At 38.0% G+C, this 21,011-nt stretch overlaps 1 pseudogene; it reads left to right on the forward strand.

Moving 5' to 3' along the window:
• Positions 1 to 9,065: 9,065 nt before the first annotated feature.
• Positions 9,066 to 11,705, forward strand: LOC132018623 (cytoskeleton-associated protein 2-like; annotated as a pseudogene).
• Positions 11,706 to 21,011: the final 9,306 nt, after the last annotated feature.

Below are 21,011 nucleotides of genomic sequence, written 5' to 3' on the forward strand. Positions count from 1 at the left end.
TCAGTTTTTCACAGTAAAGGCTTTTTCCTCTGGAGTTAAAGAATAGTGCCCTCTGATGGTCTCTTCTATACTTGCCTTTTTATTTAGTTTGATTGGTTTACATTTTCCAATTCACAAAGAGAAATGGTCTGAACAAAGTTACTGTGAAATGAAATTCCATATTGAAGTCTATTTTATTCCCACTCTCATTTTAAAATGTAAAAGGCTTGTGTTCTAACATATAAGTGGCTAAGGCTACGGATTTCATATTTATTACACATATTTTCTTAAGTGGTATTTTTCATTGTTTTTCATATTTTTAATCTCTTATGATTTTTTTGACCCATGTGTTACTTAGTGGCATGTTAGTTCATTTCAAAATCTTTGGGAATTTTCTAGATATCTTTTTTATTATTGATGTCTAACAATTTTTTTAAAGATGTATTTATTTGATAGAGCGAGCAAGTGGCAGGGAAGGGCAGAGGGAAAGAGAGAATCTCAAACAGACTCCCCGCCAAGCAGGAGCAGGGCCAATGTGGGGTTCAATCTCAGGACCCTGAGGTCATAACCTGAGCCGAAGCCAAAAGCTGGATACTTAGCCAACTGAGTCACCCAAGGGCCCAATGTCTAACAATTTAATTGTGGTCATATAATAGTCGGTGTGATTTAAAGCTTAAATTTTAGACTTGTCTTATGGTTCAACATATAGTTCAACATGGGTCTTTTCTGATGAAAACCCCATGTTCACGTGAAAAGTGTATCTGACCTATCCAGTGTGTGGTGGTCTTTACTACACTGAGTTTTTATAATACTCAACTCTTCTGAATCCTTCGCCCTCCTCTTTGTCTGCTTTACTGTCAGTTACTGAGAGTGGAGTGTTGAATCTCAAAATACGACTGTGGATTTGTCTAGTTCTCCATTTAGTTTTGTCAGTTTTTGACACGTGTACTTTAAAACCCGGTTAGCAGTTACTTTCACGTTTGGGATCGGTCGTTTTTTTTAATGAACTGACCCATGTAACATAATACAATGTCTCTTTTTACCTCCGATAATACTCCTTATTTCGAAGTTTACTGTATCGGACATTAATATAGCCATATCACCTTTCGTCATTAAAATGATGAGTACTAGTATAATAAATATTTTCTGTCATTTTACTCAACGTATTATGATTTTATACTTAAGTGTGTCCCTTGTAAACACCTTAATAGTTGGGTCTTTTTAAAAACTTCTTATAGTAAAGGTCATAGTCCACTGTAATATAATAATCAATATGGTTGGGTTTAAGTGTATTATCTTTTTATTCATTTTCTATTTTTTTAGCTGCACTTTTCCCCATTAATCCTGCTTTCTCGCCATCTTTTGGTATTCCACTTTCTTTCTTTCTTTTTTTTTTTTAAAGATTTTATTGATCTATTTGACAGTGAGAGAGAGACAGTGAGAGCAGGAACACGAGCAGGGGGAGTGGAAGAGAGAAAGCAGGCTTCCCACGGAGCAGGGAGCCCGATGTGAGGCTTGATCCCAGAACGTTGGGATCATGACCTGAGCCGAAGGCAGACACTTAACAACTGAGCAACCCAGGTGCCCCATCACCTTATTTCTTCTATTAATTTAGTTATATCTTTTTTTTTAATGATTCCTCTTTCTGCGTCTTTTAAATGATTATAATATGCATTTTAACTTATGGTTTGGCATGGATTAACACTGTCAGTTCATATATAGTTCTAAGAACCATACCACAGTGTACTTTCATTTACCTCCTCCCTTTCTTTGGCTGTTGTGGTCATGTATTTTACTGGTACATACACTATGCTACCCATAATCCAATGTTGATATTTTACTCTAAAAGAAAAATGTAAGGGCACCGAGGTGGCTCAGTTCATTAAGTGTCTGCCTTCAGCTCAGGTCATGATCCCAGGGTCCTGGGATGGAGCTCCACATTGGACTTCCTGCTCAGTGGGGAGTCTGCTTCTCCCTCTCCCTCTGCTTCCTCCCCAGCCCCACCCCCACTCATTCTCTCTCTCTCTCTCCAATAAATAAATGAAATCTTAAAAAAAAAATAAGATGTCTTTTATGACCTAATATCTAAAATATATAAAGAAGTCTCATGGGACACCTGGGTGATTCAGTCAGTTAGGCATCTGCCTTTGGCCCTGATCATGATGGTCCCAGGGTCCTAGGATCGAGCCCCATATCAGGCTCCTTGCTCAGTGGGGAGCTGGCTTCTCCCTAAGTCTGCTGCTCCCCCCTGCTTGTGCTCCCTCTCTCTCACTCTCTCTCTGACAAATGAATAAATAAATAGAATCTTTTAAAAAAGCTCTCAAAACTCAACAGTAAAAAGAAAATAACCCAATTTTATAAAGAGGCAAAATATATGAAGAGATGTTTCACTAAAGAGGAGAGAGGCAGATGGCCAAAAAGCATGGGAGATGTTCAACATCATTAGTCACTAGGGGCATGCAAATTAAAACCACAATGAGGTACCACCACACACCTATTAGGAAAACTAAAATAAAAAATAGCGATAATACTAAATGCTGGTAAGAATGCCCCAAAACTGGACCACTTGCATTTGCTATAAAGTAGTGCACTCTGGAAAACAGCTTGACAATTTTTCATAAAACTAATATGTTATTACTGTTCTTACCCTGCAGCTGCACTCTTGGGCATATACCCCAGAGAAATAAGAACTTATATTTATATAAAACTTGTACATGAATATTCATAGCAGCTTTATGTCTAGTAGCCAAATACAGGAAACAACCCAGATGTCCTTTGAGGGGCGAATGGTTTAACAGTGGTACATCTATCATCAAATACTTCTAAGCAATACCAAGAAACAAACTAAGGTTATAGGCAACAATCTAGGTGAGTCTCCATGAATTACACTGAATGAGAAAAGCTTAATAACAGTTAGTGGTTGCCAGAGTTGAGGGACGGGGCAGAGAGGGTGCGGGAGAGAAGAGGGTGTGGTTATAAAAGAATAGTACAAGAGATCTTTCTGGATGGTACATCTATTCTGTAGCTAGACTGTGATATTAGATACAGGGACCTGTACATGTGATACAATTATATGGAACGAAAAGCACACACATAAATGAGTGTAAGTAAAACTGGGGAAATCTGAGTAAGATCGATGAGTCATATCAATGTCAGTATCTTAGTTGTTATACTATATTGCAGTTCCATGAACTGTTTACACTAGAGAGAACTGGGTAATAGGTACACAGGATCTGTCAGTATTATCTCTTAGGACTGTAAAGGAATCTATAATTATATCAAAATAGGGGCACCTGGGTGGCTCATCTGAACATCTGCCTTCAGCTCAGGTCATGATCTCAGGGTCCTGGGATCGAGCCCTGCATCAGTCTTCCTGCTCAGCAAGGAGTCTGCTTCTCCCTCTCCCTCTGCCTCTCCTGCTGCTTGTGCTCTCTCTATCAAATAAAATCTTTAAAAAAAAAAAAAAGGCAATTGTGCCACACTCCAAGAGCTATAAAGAAATAACGTTTTGATTATCGTGGAGACACAGAGTTCGGGAGCCAATGGCTTTGGAGATTGCAAAGCCTGATTGGTCACGCCCAGGAAACAATTTAGCTGTGAGAGGTGAACTCTGTGGTCTGATAACCAGACTGGTTGACATTAACAGCACAGTTCTAAATGCTTGATATGAAGCATCTCATTGGATCTGTACCACAACCCTCTGAAGTAGGATATTATTATTATGGCTATTGTGCAGGTGAGGCAATCAAAGCATAGTCGTATTAAATAACTTTCCCAGGTTATTAAAAAAAAAAAGAAAACCCAGGGAAGTCCTGTTTTGGCCAATCTTGAGTGATATCTCCACATTATATAAAGGGCACTAGGTTATTTGTCAAGATGTTGGGTTCTAATTGTAGTGTTACTGAGTCACAATCAAATACTTGAGAAATGACTCAACCACTTGGTTACCCCATTTGAAAAAAGAAATAGTGAGTACATGTCTAGGATCCTCACCACAGAAGCATTCTGGTTTTTTTTATGATTCCCCAATTCTAAAAAGAATGGTGGAAAGAATGTTTGCCATCCCCATTTTGACAGTTAAACTCCTCTCCAGTGACATAGTTCCTTTCCCCCTTTTCCCTCATTTAAGTGTTTACCGAACATCCACTGTAGGTTGTCTGTTGAGTATTTGGCTTTATTTGAGTTCCTGATGCCCCCCTTCCCCCACCTTTCTCTCCCTCTCCCTGCAGAAGGCTTCCCTAATGCCTTCAGTCACAGCAAATTTCAGATAACATAGCAATCATCTACCAAGTGCTTACCAAGTACAAAAGATGAACACATGCTATGGCCTTTAGTCAACACAAAACACAGTGAAATAGTACTAACATCACTTTATACTTGTGGCTTAGAAAAGGTAAATGTCTGAGTTAAGGACAGTCACTGACCATGGAAAGTTGAGGCGGATCTCAAACCCTAACCTACATAACTCAGACACACCTGGCGACATTGTCTATGCCTTGAAATCTTCCAGACGGTCATTTTTTAAAGAGGTGGATTACTCCATTATGATTTAAACAAACAAACAAACAAACAACCCTTTCTCACTTTCCTTTCTGAAATTTTACATTTGATAATCAATCATTTTAACAAAAAGCATATTAGAATTCCAGAAGCTCCCTTAAGGTGGCAGTATAGACATAATCCATGCACGTGTAACCTTGAGTGCCAACTTGCAAGTAACGTACTTCTACAAATCAGCCTTGGCTCAGTTCTAGAGTTAGGTGAAATGTAAAATTCAGGCACTCTGAATGGGGAAAAAAAAGAGTTCTGAACACCCAGGATACTGGCCCCAGAGAAATTCAACCAACTTGCAAAACAAAATAACTTCCTAAGAGAACAAAACAAACACCTACTTGTTGCTGCCCACCTATTTGATAACTGGCCTTGGTCGTCTTCCAGCAGCAAACACAATAGCCCTAGCCACAGATGTTTTCCTATTTCCTCTGCCCCCTTGAAACCAAGCATTTGAGAATAAATAGTCTATTTCTTCTTTCTTGATTTGCTCCAATGCTTGTAAGCAAGGGGACTCTGGTATATAGAAATGACACATATTTTTCTTTAACACGTATGAATCCCTGTCTTGGGGCTAAAAACAACAACAACAACAATAACAAACAACAACAACAAAAAAAAAAAACAAACAAAAAAAACCCAGAATGATTCAGCCAAGGTTCCCAAAGTGTTTGGTTAGGACAAAAAAACAACCAGGCAATAAACATTTATGGAGTTACACCCAAATATAACAGATTTCTCTGGACTGTCTGCCCAGCATGTGACTGTGGTTTTGGAGAAATGTTTCATCTACCCACAGAATGAGTTCCCGGGAACCATATTTTTACTTCATGACTCTTGGTCATAGCTGATTGAATTAGAGGTAAACACCTGACTCCAGAGGAGGTAATTCATTGGCTAGCCAGAAGTCAACTGCCTTCTCTCTTGAGGACTTCAGCTAAGAGAAGGAGGTACATTTATTGAGACCCCTCATGGTGGAGAATTAGGAAGAAAGCCCAAGGGCTCTTGCTGCTGAGGCCATGGTTGTTCAGCTTTCCTCAGATCCAAGGTGATACCCTAGGTGGTTTTTGCTGAAGCTGATTTTGAATGGGTTTCTGTTGCAGGCATTTCCTATAAAACATACCAAAGTCCTGTGCAAAGCCCAGCAAGAATATAAGAAGGGATGTATGGCTTGTTCCTTGCCCCCCTGGGAATGGGTGGTCTTCTGTACTAGAGAAGATAACTGGGGTTCTGGAATCCAACACAGTCCCATCACCCTGAGAATGTCCTTTATTTCTCTCAGAGCCTTAGCTTTGTTCTCTGTAAACATGGAAATGATAACATCTGCCTAATAAAGTCATCCCCACCAGGCGGTGTCCATCTGGTCAGGTACCTGGCTCACAAGAGATACTCAATAAATATCAGCCTCCACTCTGCCTTGTAAGCAGGTCCTTTGGCTGGTCTCAGATGCAAGTCACACAAACACTGTGGAGTTTTTAATAGGAAATATATTTATCATATTTACACATGTACACACATGTATATATGATATATATATGTATAGGTATATCGATATCCATAATAATGGCTGTTTAGCCAGGGAAAGGTTCTCTGCTTGGAACCTGCCAAGGCAGAGAGTAGCAGGGGGCGAAAGGGAGGGGTCTCTGCTCCTAGGAAATAGGCTTGTGGACAAAAAGATTGAGGCCTGATTCTTTTCTTTTTTCTTTTTTTCTTATGATATGTTAATCACCATATAATACATCATTAGTTTTGGATGTAGTGTTTTATGATTCATTTTTTGTGTACAACACCCAGTGCTCATTGTGATACATGCCCTCCTTAATACTCATCACCAGGCTAGCCCATCCCCCCATGTGAGAATAAACACAAACAGAAAAACAATTACCCAATTCATGGAATTTTAGGCATCCCTGGGGAAACCTTTCTTCCTAGGGCACCTTTAAGTCACCCCATTATAGATGGGACACTAGATCATCTGCTGTGCTTGGAGAAAAGATTCCCAGGCTCTGGAGCTCCTGGGATGTTACTTAAGTTCTCACTGCCCTGTTGCTGAGAAAACATTGACAATGCACTGGTAAGTTGCATCTGGCTGCCAACAAATATTCATTGAGTATACATTTAATGGCAGGGACCAATGAACTGGAAATGCAGCATGACCAAGACAGACAGACAGTTCCTTCCCCTCAAAAATTCTGCATGAGTATACACCAAGTGTTATACATAGGCCTTATGACTCAGATTTCTTCTTTCAGAGTCCAACTTCCCTGGATTCATTTCTGAGTTCTATGGAGAACACAGAAGAGCCGTTTCCTGAAACCCTTTCAGTGGGGCACCAATATTTCTCTACATTACTCCTTTTAAAAACGAAAACACAGAAAGCAGGACACATTTTCATCCATTTTCCTGCTGAAGGTTGAACAGCTTTGCTACCCCAAGGGTTCCAACATCAGTAGACACTACTGTCACTTGCCAGGTGTTATATCCCTAGTTGGACCCTGCAGACTGGCTGTCCAGGTTGGAAGAGTATGAAGGTGACAGATTTGCTTGTGAACATGCATGAAACAGCCACTAGAAACCTACTGAAGTATTACTGGGACTTGCCATGAAGCAAAGGCCAACAAAACATCACCTACACCATTGAACAGAGAAAAGCAATATTTTCAAAAATTAAAGGACTATGTGTAAATAAGATTCTACTCTGAAAAAGTAAACAATATGTGAAATAAAGATCCAGTCTTGCTTTGGTATCACAATGTTCACCAGAATGGTATCCAAAATCTTTTAGGGTTTTTTTCTCCCCCTTTCTAATATATGCCCCAAATAAAGCAAGTCTGAGTTTGATCAGGAGAGCTTATATTGCATTCTTTGATAAATGAAGGGATGAATTTAACACACTGCTAAGCTTTAAAAAAAAAAAAAAGTAATAAGACTAAGGAAGATCGTTGCTTCTTATTTTCTGTCTCAAAGAATCCCCTGGTAAGAGGAAGTTACTATTGGTGAAGTGAATGTTTAGTATTAGCAGAGTCACTTACAATAATCAGTGTTTGCATGGAGGACATCAGCTTAAGAAATCATTTACCTGAGAGTTATTGAAACAGTAATACATAGTTGATTAACGCATACTTTGTATATTATGCATATATATTGTATTCTTAATGTAAGCTAGAGGAAAGAAAATGGTATTTTCTTTAATTAAAATATCATTAATAAAATCATAAAGAAGAGAAAATACATTTATAGTACTGTAACTTATTGAAAAAATCCACATATAAATGAACCCATGCTGTTCAAACCTATGTGGTTCAAAGGTCAACTGTATATACAAATGTCAAATCACTACGCTCTACACTGGAACTTAATATAATGCTATATGTCCAATATTCCTCAACAACAAAAAAATTATCCTCAATGGAAAAAAAAATCTTCAAAAGACTATTATAAATTTTAACTTAATGGGAAACGTGTATCAAAACATCATCAAAAAAGTAGAAAGGTGAATAACTAATTGGGCAGAATATTTGCCACAATATGAGAAAAAGTAAATGCCCTTTATACATAATGAGTTTATAAACATTGAAAAATAAGATATTAAGACTGCCCAGAAAAGGTAAGGAAGATGGAAAAACTATTCATAAAAGAGATAAGACTTAGAAAGACATCACATGTTCATGAATTGGAACACTTACTATCATGAATATGTCAATACTATCCAAAGTGGTCTACAATTAGCAAAATTCCTATCAAAATCATAATGGTATATTTTGCAAGAATAGAAAATCCATCCTATAATTCACATTAATTATTAATTCTCAAGGCACCCTGCATGGTCAAACGATCTCGAAGAAAAGGAACAAATTTGGAGGCCTTATATTTCATTATTTCAAAACTTATTACAAAGCTACAGTATCTAATATGGTGTGGTTGTGCTCACTTCAGCAGCACATATACTAAAATTGGATCGATAAAATGGTGTGGTACTGGCATAAAGATGAATATTTTGGCCAATGGAATAGAATAGAGATCCTAGGAGTAATCCCTCACATATATGGTCAGAGGATTTTTGGTAAGGGTGACAAGACCACTCAAAGGACAAAGGACAGTTCTTTTAACAAGTAGTGCTAAAAAAACTGGGTATGTATGTACAAAAGAATGAAGTTCGACTCTTACCTTACTCCACATACAAAAATCAACACAAAATAAGTCAAAGACCTAAATGTAAGACCTAAGACTATAAAAATCTCAGAAGAAAACGTAGAAGACTGTCTTCATGACATTTGGGTTAGGCAAACCAAAAAGTAAAGCCAACAAAAGTGAAAATATCGCAATGTAACTATACCAAAAACACCTGTGCATCAAGCTGCAGACAGGCCTCATAGCCAACAAAGTGAGAGCCACTTCTGCTCACCAGACTACCCACAGAAGTCACACTGGAACTTGTAACCCTGCCTACCAGCATGCCCTAAAGCAGTTGCAACAAGGCTTTGCAACTGGCAGGGCTTTGCAGCCATCGGGGCCAAGGCCATCCCTGCCCACCAATGCACCTGAAGCAGTCCCAGCCATCCCACACATCACTATGCCCACAGCAGCTGAAGCTACCTTACAACAGGTCACACATAGCCCAGCAGGGGAAATTACAAGAATACCTGACTCTACCGGTTAAGAAGGCTGTCATTGCTCTTGGCCCTACAGGAAATCCTCGTGAGACTATTCTTTTAAGGCCAGGAGACATAATTAAATTACCTAATACACAGAAACCAACAGACAGTCAGGCAAAATGAAAAAACAGAAGAATATTTGTTCATGCTAAATCTCTCAACAAAGTGGGTTTAGAGGGAGCATACCTCAACATAATAAAGGCCATATATGAAAAATATGAAAAACCTATAACTAGGGCACCATTGGGCTTGCTGCTCAGCAGGGAGCCTGCTTCCCTTCCTCTCTCTCTGCCTGCCTCTCTGCCTACCTATGATCTCTGTCAAATAAATAAATAAAATCTTAAAAAAAAAAAAGAAAAACCTATAGCCAATCTCATATCCAATGGTGAAAAACTGAAAGCTTTTTCTCTAAGATCAAGCCAAAGAATAAGAAAAAGCTTCCAAAAAATAACTATATGAAACAATTTACCTGATAGAGAGCCGAGACGCATCCCCCTCTGGAAGCAGCCATGGGCTCCCAGCCGTGCCTCAGGAGCTACACTACCCCCAACTAGAGGGCTCAGCCTGCATTCAGAGAACAAAGGAGACAAAAACTCAGGGAACATATATTAAAAAGAAAAGCTTTTTTTGCATACAGACAGGAAGATTACATACCCAGTAGTAGAGACCATGAAGTGATGAACTCTGAGGGCCAGGTCTGCAAAGAGACAAAAGTTCTGAAATTTAAAACAAAAATGGCTGGTAAAGAAAATGTCAGTAGACCTCCTGGGAACAAAAATCATATAACAATGAGAAAAAATTGTATTCCTTTAAGACCTTCTAATGAATCAACCAATTCAACCATAGTGATTGACACTACATAATTTTGAGGATAATAATCAAATGGGACAATCCATACCAATTAAAGATGACCCTCAACATCAACACATGAATTAAGCCAAGTGTTTCATTTTAAAAGCAACAATAAAAAGGAACAAATACCCAAAGAAAAACCAAAGATGCTAACATGCCCAAGGAGTTTGTGCTTGGGTCTTACCCTGGCCAAATTGTTCAGTCTAAGATTAATTCATTTAGAAAGCCCCTGCTAGTAAGAGATGAGAGTTCGGCAACAACGAAGAAACCTTCAGCTGCTGTCCCTAAAGCCCCAGAGCCTCCACCCACAGACACCCACAGTGTGACCATGAAAAGTGATAGAGCCACAAACGCGGTGACCATTGCTAAACTTGGGAGCACGGCATCTCAGGATAGACAGCTGGTGTGGCCTCCCATCAGAAGTCACAGTGACAGTGCTCAGGGTGCTGTGAAACAGGGCCTTGGGAGAACCACCGCCAACATTATAATCTGGGAAGGGCTCGGGAGGATGAATTACTGCAATCAAACACGGTTTCATCTAGTGCCAAAACCGGTTCTCAGGATGTAGAGAGAAGGAAGACACTGTCAATAAGCCTGACCTCTGAAACTCTAGGCAAGCCTGCTGCATCTTCTAAGACCAAACTGATACTGAAATCAAAAAGCACTGACCCTTGTAGACACATATAGCAAAAGCAACTCTTGATAGATAGGCTCAGGCCAGAGAAACAGCAGAAGAGAGAAAAGCTCGTCTGAGTGAGTGGAAAGCTGGCAAAAGAAAAGTGCTGAAAATGCCTCCTAGCTCAGTGATTACCCAGCCTGAGCCTGAAGGGCAGAATGAAAACTCAGCTGGGTCCTTTTGGACAATCATGGCAGAAGATGAGCAAAGATTATTTACTGAAAAAGTAAACAAGACATTTTTGGAATGCCTAAACCTGATTAATGAGAGATGCCAGAAGAAGAAATGTTGGTCATACTGAATGACCTGATTAAAAATATTCCAGATGCCAAAAAACTTGTTAAATATTGGCTATGCTTTGCACATATTGAACCACTCACAAGTCCTATCGAAAATATTATCACAATGTCTGAGAAAGCTGTTCTGGCAGGGGCTCAGACTATTGAAGAAATGCAATTGCAGATATTCTAACAATGAAGAATCAAGACAAAGTGAAATATGGAGAAAAGGTTGAGGCTTGTGCAACTAAGGGATACATTCAGGAAGTCAACAGTGAAGATATGAGTGTTAATTTAGAGTCAGGAAGACTAGAGATGTGGTATTCCAAGATGGTGAAAAAGAGGAAGATGACAAAACAAAAGATCCAGGCAATGATGCTAAAACCCCCAGTTCAGAAACCAGGGGGAGCTGCTTAATTAAATATAATGTGTCTACTACATCATACCTACAAAATGTAAAAAAAAAGAAGATACAGTTTGATAACACAAATAAATGCATTTAAAGAACTAAAGTTTCTAACACCAGTTAGATGTTCTTGGAGTATTCACAAGAAGACTTCTAAATTGCCAGATATGTTAAAAGAACATTATCCATGTGTGTCTTCATTGGAGCAGTTAACAGAGTTGGGAGGTGAAACTGATGCTTTTGTATGCCGTCATAATGCTGCACTATGCCTGATGTACTCAGAGACTGGAACAGCACGAGAGAAATAAAGTGATGATAAGAAATGGGGGAGAAAACAATGTACTTGATTAAAGAGTTCAAAGTAATGGTCATAAAATGCTTACTGAACTTGGGAAAAGAATGGATGAACACACTAAGAACTTTAGAAAACATTAAAAATTGCCAATAAGAGCTGAAGAATATGATAGAAATAAAAAATTCATTACAGAAAATAAAGAGCAGGTTAGAGGATACAGAAAAAAAGATCAAACATTTGGAAGACAGGGTAGTGGAAATCACCCAATCACACAAACAAACTGAACAATGAAAAGAAAACCTGGGGCACCTGGGTGGCTCAGTGGGTTAAAGCTTCTGCCTTCGGCTCAGGTCATGATCTCAGGGTCCTGGGATCGAGCCCCACATCGGGCTCTCTGCTCAGCAGGTAGCCTGCTTCCCTTCCTCTCTCTCTCTGCCTGCCTCTCTGCCTACTTGTGATCTCTGTCAAATAAATAAAATCTTGAAAAGAAAAGAAAACCTAACTTTAAAAATAAAAATACTTGCATGGAGCACTGGGTGTGGTGCAAAAATAATGAATACTGTTATGCTGAAAATAAAAAATAAATTTAAAAAAAATAAAAATACTTTCAGGGATCTCTGGGACATCAAGCATACTAACATTGCATTATAGGGGTCTCGGCAGGAGGAGAGAAAGAGAATGGGACAAAAAAAAAATTAAAGAAATAGATCTTAAAACGTTCTTAACCTGAGGAAGGAAACAGACATCTAGGTTCAAGAAACACAGAGTCCCAAACAAAATGAACCCAAAGAGATACACACCAACACATAATATAAGTGAAATGTCAAAAATTAAAGTGGGAATGAACATATTTCATGCAAATGGAAATGAAAAAATGCTGGGGTAGCAAAACATCAAATAAAATAGACTTTAAAACAAAGACTATAACAAGAAACCAAGAAAGGCACTGTAGTATGTTAACTACCTTGAATTTAAATTTAAAAATAACACTGGAAATTTAAAAAGAGAGATATTATATAATGATGAAGAAATCAATCCAACAAGAAGCTACAACATTAATAAATATTTATGCTTCATACCTAAGTATGAAGCAAATTTAACAGAGGCAGAAGGAGAAATTGACAGTAACATAATAATAGTTTATATAATAATAATAGCTTATATAATAATTGCCCATAATAATGCACGATTCAAAGCCATTTATTTATTTATTTATTTTTATTAACATATAATGTATTATCTTCCCCAGGGGTACAGGTCTGTGAATGGTCAGGTTTACATACTTCACAGCACTCACCATAGCACATAACCTCCCCAGTCCAGTGTCCATAACCCAACCACCCTCTCCCTACACCCCTTCCCCCAGCAACCCTCAGTTTGTTTTGTGAGATTAAGGGTCTCTGGGTGCCTGGGTGGCTCAGTGGGTTAAGCCACTGCCTTCGGCTCAGGTCATGATCTCAGGGTCCTGGGATCGAGTCCCACATCGGGCTCTCTGCTCAGCAGGGAGCCTGCTTCCTCCTCTCTCTCTCTGCCTACTTGTGATCTCTCTCTGTCAAATAAATAAATAAAATCTTTAAAAAAAAAAAAAAGGGTCTCTTATGGTTGTCTCCCTCCCTATCCCACCTTGTTTCATTTTTGTCTTCCCTACCCCCAAACCCCCCACTTTGCCTCTCAAATTCCTCCTATCAGAGAGATCATATGATAATTGTCTTTCTAGTAGAAAGACTTTTAACACTCCCTTACATTAATGGACAGATCATTCAGAATGACTCATTAGACTGGATAGACCTAACAGATATATATAAAACATTGTACCCAAAAACAACAGGGTACCATTCTTTCAAGTGTACATGGAACATTCTCCAGGACAAATCACATGTTAGGCCACAAGCAAGTCTTAATAAATTTAAGAATACTGAAATCATATTGTGCATCTTTTCTGACTGCAATGGTATGAAACTAAACATCAACCATACACAAAAACACACACACACAAATAAACTGGAAAAAATCCAAACACATGGAAGGTAAACAACATGCTACCAAATAGCAAATGAGTCAATGAAAAAATGAAAAATGAAATCAAAAGATACTTGGAGACAAATGCACATGAAAACACAACAGACCAAAAATCTTTGGAATGCAGTAAAGTGGTTCTAAGAGGGCCATTTATAGTGATACAGGTCTACCTCAGTAACAAGAAAAATCTCAAACTGTGTAACATTATACCTAAAGGACCTAGGGGGGAAAAAAAAGCCCAAGATGAGTAGAAGGAAAAAAATTTATAAAGGTCAGAGCAGAAATAGGACAAAACAAAACAAAACAAAACAGAAAAGATCGATGAAAACAACATTGGCTCTTTGAAAAGAATAAAGTTAACAAAACTTTAGCTAGAAAAAAGAGAAAGGGCCTAAAAAAATAAAAACATTTTGTTTTATTTTAAGATTTTTATTTATTTGACAGACAGACCACAAGTAGGCAGAGAGCCAGGCAGAAAGAGAGAGGAGGAGGAGGCAGGCTCCCTGCTGAGCAGAGATGTGAGGCTTGATCCCAGGACCCTGGGATCATGACCCGAGGCGAAGGCAGAGGCTTTAACCACTGAGCCACCCAGGTGCCCCAAATAAAAACATTTTAAAAAGAGATGTTACAGTAAACACCATGGAAATACAAAGGATTATAAGAAACTACTATGAACAATTATAAACCAAAAAATTAGATGACCTAGAAAAAATAAATTTCTAGAAACATATACTGTTCTAAGACTTAATTAACAAGAAATAGAAAATGTAAGCAGAGCAATTATTAATAATAAAGCTGAATTGGCAATCAAAAAACTCCAACAAATGTAAAATCCAAGACCAGATAGTTTTACAGGTCAATTCTACCAAACATTCAAAGAAGATTTATACCTATCCTTCTCCAACTCAGCCAGAATATTGAAGGAAAACTTCTAAATTCATTTGGGGATATTACCAAAACAAGCCAAAGACACCACAAAAACAATAAAAAAAAAAAAAAAAGAAAGAAAGAAAGAAATAAAGAAAGAAAGAAAAAGAAAAACAAACTACAGGCCAATATCTCTAATGAGCATAAATGTAAAAATCCTCAAAAAATATGAGCAAGCCACATTCAAAAATACATATTCAAAAATACAAAAATACATTCTATAAGTGGGATTTATTGTAAGCATACAAAGATGGTTTAATATTTGCCTCTTGACAATATGATTCTCCACTTTAACAAAATGAAAATTGGCAATTATATGATCATCTTAATAAGTGAAGAAAAAGCATTTGACAGAATTAATTCATTCATGCTAAATGTCTCAACAAAGTGCGTTTAGAGGGAGCATACTTCGACATAATAAAAGCCATATATGGAAAAAACCATAGCCAGTCTCATATTCAATGGTGAAAAATTGGAAGCTTTTTCTCTAAGATGAAGAACAAGATAGAGATACCCACCTCATCACTTTTATTCAACATAGTAGTGGAAATCTTAGCCATAGCAATCAGGCAAGAAAAAGAAAGAATGCATCCAAATTGATAAGAAGTAAAACTGTTCACAGATGACATGATACTATACTATACATAGAAAACCCTAAAGGTTACACCAAAAAACTCTTCAAATTGATAAATGAGCTTGATAAAGTAGCAGCTACAAATCAATATACAGACATCTATTGCATTTCTATATGCTAAAAACAAACTATCAGAAAGAGAAATTGAGAAAACATTCCCATATGCAATTGTATCAAACAGAATAAAATACCTAGGAATAAATTTAACCAAGGAGGTGAAAGAGCCTATTCTGAAAACCATAAGATATTAAGGAAATTGAAAAGGACCGAAAAAAATAAGTGGAAAGACATGCCATGCTTATTGATTGGAAGAATCCATATTGTGAAAATGTTAATACTACCAAAGCCATCTTAATCCAAAGCAATCCCTATAAAAATACCAATGGTATTTTTCATAGAAGTATACTAAAATTTGTGTGGAACCACTGAAGATTCTGAATAGTCAAAGCATCTTCAGAAAGAACAAAGCTGGAGGCATCATGCTCCAAAATTTCAAATTATGCCACAAAGCTATAGTAATCAAAACAGGTACTTATTGTGTTCCAAGATGGCAACACAGGAAGACCCTGAACTCACTTCCTCCATGGACACTTGAAATATACACCTACTGATAGAGCAGTTCCTCCTGAAGGAGAACTGTTTGAATAGCTTCTATACAACCTGAGATGGAGAGATCACATAGAGAATGACAAGAAAAATGGAAACATGGTAACAAATGGAACCCCAAACCCCAATGCTGAAAATTACAGCAGGGAGGGTCGATACTGAGCAACCAGGAGCAAATTGGTCTGCCCTGGAAAACAGTTAAAAAAAAAAAAAAAAGCTGCAGTTTAAAAGGGTAAGCTAGAATTTGAAGGAACTATCTTTAGAACCCTACCAAATGGTGAGGAAGCTACTAAAATCTTCGGGGTCCAAAGGGCTAGTGAAAGCCATGATTTATGCTCACCTTCCATGTTGAGACCACAAACAGGAGTAGGGTTCCAAGTACAATAGCAAGCCTGCCACGTCAACAAGCAATAGTTCTCTATTCCATACAAGCACAGGATACCTTGGAGCATAGAAAATAAGCCACAATTTAAAAGAGCAACTAGAATATGAAGGAACTAGTCCTAGAGCCCTGCCACATGGTGGGGGAACTACTGGAACTCCCTGGGTCCAGAGTGCCTAGTGAACATCATGGTTTACTGCCCCTTCCCCTTGATAGCATAGTCAGGAATATGGTCTGGATGCCCTAGCTGGCCCACTGCCCCATTGAATCTCAGGCATCTATCCCATATACCAACACCTGCCATCACACCAAGGTGGCTGACATGCCACAGACCTGGACAAACCTGGTCAGTGCTCACTATAGCGTCACCTTTTGGGCTAAGGAGACACAGGTGCAGAGTACCATGAACACTAATCCATATCATTTAAGTGACCCATATAACTTAAGCTCCAGAGAGCTGGGTGCTAGGGCTCCCCAGTCCAGGGTGCTCTAGGTCATCCTAGTTCATGCCTGCTTCAGTTCCACTCACCCCATCAAGGTGCTTCCTGTGTGGAGTATCCCAGAAACCCCCAGTCCAGGACCACCTCAGTTCTAGCCACCCTACCATGACACACCTTTGTACGAAATGGCCAGGGCTCCCTGGCCTACATCCTGCCTCAGAACCAGGCTCTCTACCATTGCACACCCATAACACTCTCACCCACACTTGCCTCAGCTCTAATAGCCCTGCCAGGGTCCTCCCCTGCATTGAGCACCATGCAACACCCAGCCTACACCTACTTCAGGGTCAGCTGTCTTGCCAGGGGCAGCCCCAGCATGAGCATTCTATGCATGACCCCATGCCCCAAATAACCAGAACACTAGCCAGCCAGTCAAAGTCACCAGGCACAGACAGCCTACACAGGGGATGATCATATACTAGACAATTTCTTCAAGCTTAAGAGGAGTAGCTATTCCACCTAATTCATGGAAACAAATACAGAAAGTCAAGCAAAATGAGGAGACAGTGGATATGCTCTCCTTTTCCCCCACCGCTCATGCTCTGTGTCAAATAAATGAATAAATAAAATCATTAAAAATTTTAAAATAAAGTAAAATAAAATAATTATATAAATGAATGAATAAAAGACTCACCAGACTGGAAAGACAAGTGAAAGAGCTCAGTGAGGACTTCAACAAAGAGACAGAACATATAAAAAGGAACTAATGAGAGTTCAAGAATACAGTAACTGAAGTGGAAAACACACTAGAGGGAATCCGCAGTAATTTAGAGGACATGGAAGAAATGATAAGTGAACTGGGAGAGAAGGTAGTAGAAAGCACCCAATCTCATCAGTAAAAAGAAAAAAGAATTTCAAGAAATGAAGATAGGTTAAGAGATTTCTAGGGCAACATCAAGCACACAAATATTCACATTAAAGGGGTCCAAGAAGAAGAAGAGAGAAAGAGGCAGAAAACTTATTTGAAGAAATAATAGTTGAAAATTTTCCTAAGCTATGAAGGAAACAGACATTCAGGTTGAAGAATCACGGAGTACCAACAAGACAAACCCAAGGAGGTCCACACTGTAACATATGATAATTAAAATGTCAAAAGTTAAAAATAAAGAGAGAATTTTAAAAGCAGCAAGAGAGAAGCTAAAAGTTATGTACAAGGGTAACTCCATAGGGTCATCAGCTAATTTTTTCAGCAGAAACTTTGTGGAACAAAGGGAGTGGCATGATGTATTCTGGAAGGAGCCAGAAGGGAAAAAAAAACCCACAACCAAGAATATTCTAGCTACCAAGGTTATCATTCGGAATAGAAAAAGAGATAAAGAGTTTCCCAGACAAACAAAAGTTAAACGAGTTCATTATCATTAAACTGGCCTTACAAGAAATGTTAAAAAGGACTTTGTTAAGTGGTAAAGAAAAGCCCATAGTTAGAAGTAAGAAAATTATGAATAAAAATATGTGAAGTATGACAACATATATATAACACATGAAGGCAGGGTGTTAAAAAGGAAGTTCTTTTAGCACATGTTATAATTTAGTGGCTATCAACTTAATATAGACTGCCTTTTACCTATGATGTTATATACAAAGCTCATAGTAACTACAAACTCCAAACCTAAATTAGATACACGAAAAATAAAGAGGAAAAGAGGCCAAGGTTAATACTAAAGAAAGTCATTACCATAAAGAAAGAGAGGAAGAGAAAAGAAAGGGACAGAGAAGAACTACAAGAACAGCCGGAAAACAGTGAACAAAATTGCAGCAAGTATATATCTGTCAGTAAATACTTTAATTGTTAAGTGATGTAAATGCTCCAGTCAAAAGACACAGTGTGGTGGAATGGATTTAAAAAAAAAAAAAAGACCCTTCTATATATAGCCTACAAGAGACTCACTCCATACCTCAAAACACATAGAGACTTAATTAAAAGTATAGAAAAAGATACTCCATGCAAGGGGGGGGGGGAGCACGACTATCAATATTTATAGAAGACAAAATAAATTTTAAAAAGATTGCAACAAAAGAAAAAGAGGGGCATTACAGAATGATTAAGGGATCAATCCAGCAAGAGGATATAGTCATCGCAAGTATCTATACACCCAACATTGGGGCACATTAAATACAGCAAATGCCAACAGACATAAAGGGAGAGATTCACAATGATACAATAATAGTAGGAGATTTTTAACAACCCATTTACATCAATGGGTAGATTATCCAGACAGCAAATCAATAAGGGAAGAGTGTCTTTGAATGTTTGAATGACACATTAGAAAGACTTAACAGAGTGTGTGTGTGTGTGTGTGTGTGTGTGTGTGTATTATTCCATCCAAAAACAACAGAATACACATTTTTAAAGTCCACATAGAACATTCTCCAGGCGAGATCACATGTTAGACCACTAACAAGTCTCAATAAATTTAAGAAGATTGAAATCAAATCATGCATCCTTTTCTTTTCTTTCCTTTTTTAATATTTTTTTTTAAAGATTTTATTTATTTGACAGAGAGAGAGGGATCACAAGTAGGCAGAGAGATGGGGAAGCAGGCTCCCTGCTGAGCAGAAAGCCCGATGTGGGGCTCGATCCCTGGACCCTGGGATCATGACCTGAGCTGAAGGCAGAGGCTTTAACCCACTGAGCCACCCAGGCGCCCCTTCTTTTCTTTTTTTAATAATTAATTTTTTTTATTTTTTTCAGTGTTCCAAAATTCATTGTTAAGCACCACACCCAGTGCTCCATGCAATAGTGCCTTCCTTAATACCCACCACCAAACTCACCGCCCCCCAAAACCCTCAGTTTGTTTCTCAGAGTCCACAGTCGCTCATGGTTTGTCTCCCCTCTTTTTCAACCACAAATATAGTATCAAACTAAAATTACACATACTCATACAAAACTGAAAGAAAAGAACCCACAAACACATGGAAGGTAACCAACATGTTACTAAATACCCAATGGGTCAATGAAGAAATGAAAGACTAAGTAAAAAAAAATACATGAAGACAAATGAAATGACAATGGACCAAAATCTCTGGGATGTGATGGCAGTGGTTCTAGAAAAGAAATATTTACAGTGATACAGGCCTACCTCAAGAAACAAGAAAATCTCAAATAAACAATGTAACCTATACCTAATGGTCTACCTAAAGAAAAAGAAGAAGAAACAAAGCTCAAGATTGGTAGAAGGAAAGAAATAATAAAGATCAGGGCAAAAATAAATGACATAGAGAGTAAAAAAAAAAAAAAAATAGAAAAGATGAATAAGAGCTATTTCTTTGAAAAAAGATAGACAAAACTGGCAAGCCTTTAGCCAGACTTACAAGAAAAAAGAGGATGCAAGTAAATAAAATCATTAACAAAAGAAAAGAGGTTACAAGTGATACCACAGAAACACAAAAGATTATAAAAGAAAACTATTAAAATTATATGCCAACAAATTGGACTACATAGAAATGGATTAATTCCTAAAAACATAAAATCTTCCAAAATTGAACGAGGAAGAATAGAAAATCTAAACAGATGAAATTGAATGAGTAAAAAACAAAACAAAACAAAAACCTCCCAAAGATAAAAAGTTTAGGACCAGATAAATCGACAGCTTAAATTCTATCAAACATTTAAAAAACAGTTAATACCCATTCTTCTTGATCTGCCCCAAAAAATAAGAGGAAGGAAAGCTTCCAAATACATTCTATGAGGCCAGCATTACCCTGCTACCAAAATCAGACAAAGACATTACAAAAAAAAAAAAAAATACAGGCCAATATCCTTGAACATAGGAGCAAAAGTCTTCAACACAATATTAGCAAAACAATAAAAGGTTATTCAACAATACATTAAAAGGATCATTCAGGGGCGCCTGGGTGGCTCAGTGGATTAAGCCGCTGCCTTCGGCTCAGGTCATGATCTCAGGGTCCTGGGATCGAGTCCCACATCGGGCTCTCTGCTCAGCAGGGAGCCTGCTTCCTCCTCTCTCTCTGCCTGCCTCTCTGCCTACTTGTGATCTCTGTCTGTCAAATAAATAAATAAAATCTTTAAAAAATAAAAAATAAAAAAAAATTAAAAAAAGGATCATTCACCATGATCAAGTGGGACTTATTTCAGGGTTACTGGATGGTTCAATATTCACAAATCAATCAATGTGCTATACCACATTAACAAAACAAAGGATAAGAATTATATGATTATTTCAATAGATGAAAAAAGGCATTTAAAAAAAAAATGCCACATCTATTCATGATAAAAACTCTCAACAAAGT

Source organism: Mustela nigripes, chromosome 5, assembly GCF_022355385.1.
Source record: "Mustela nigripes isolate SB6536 chromosome 5, MUSNIG.SB6536, whole genome shotgun sequence".
Taxonomy (NCBI): domain Eukaryota; kingdom Metazoa; phylum Chordata; class Mammalia; order Carnivora; family Mustelidae; genus Mustela; species Mustela nigripes.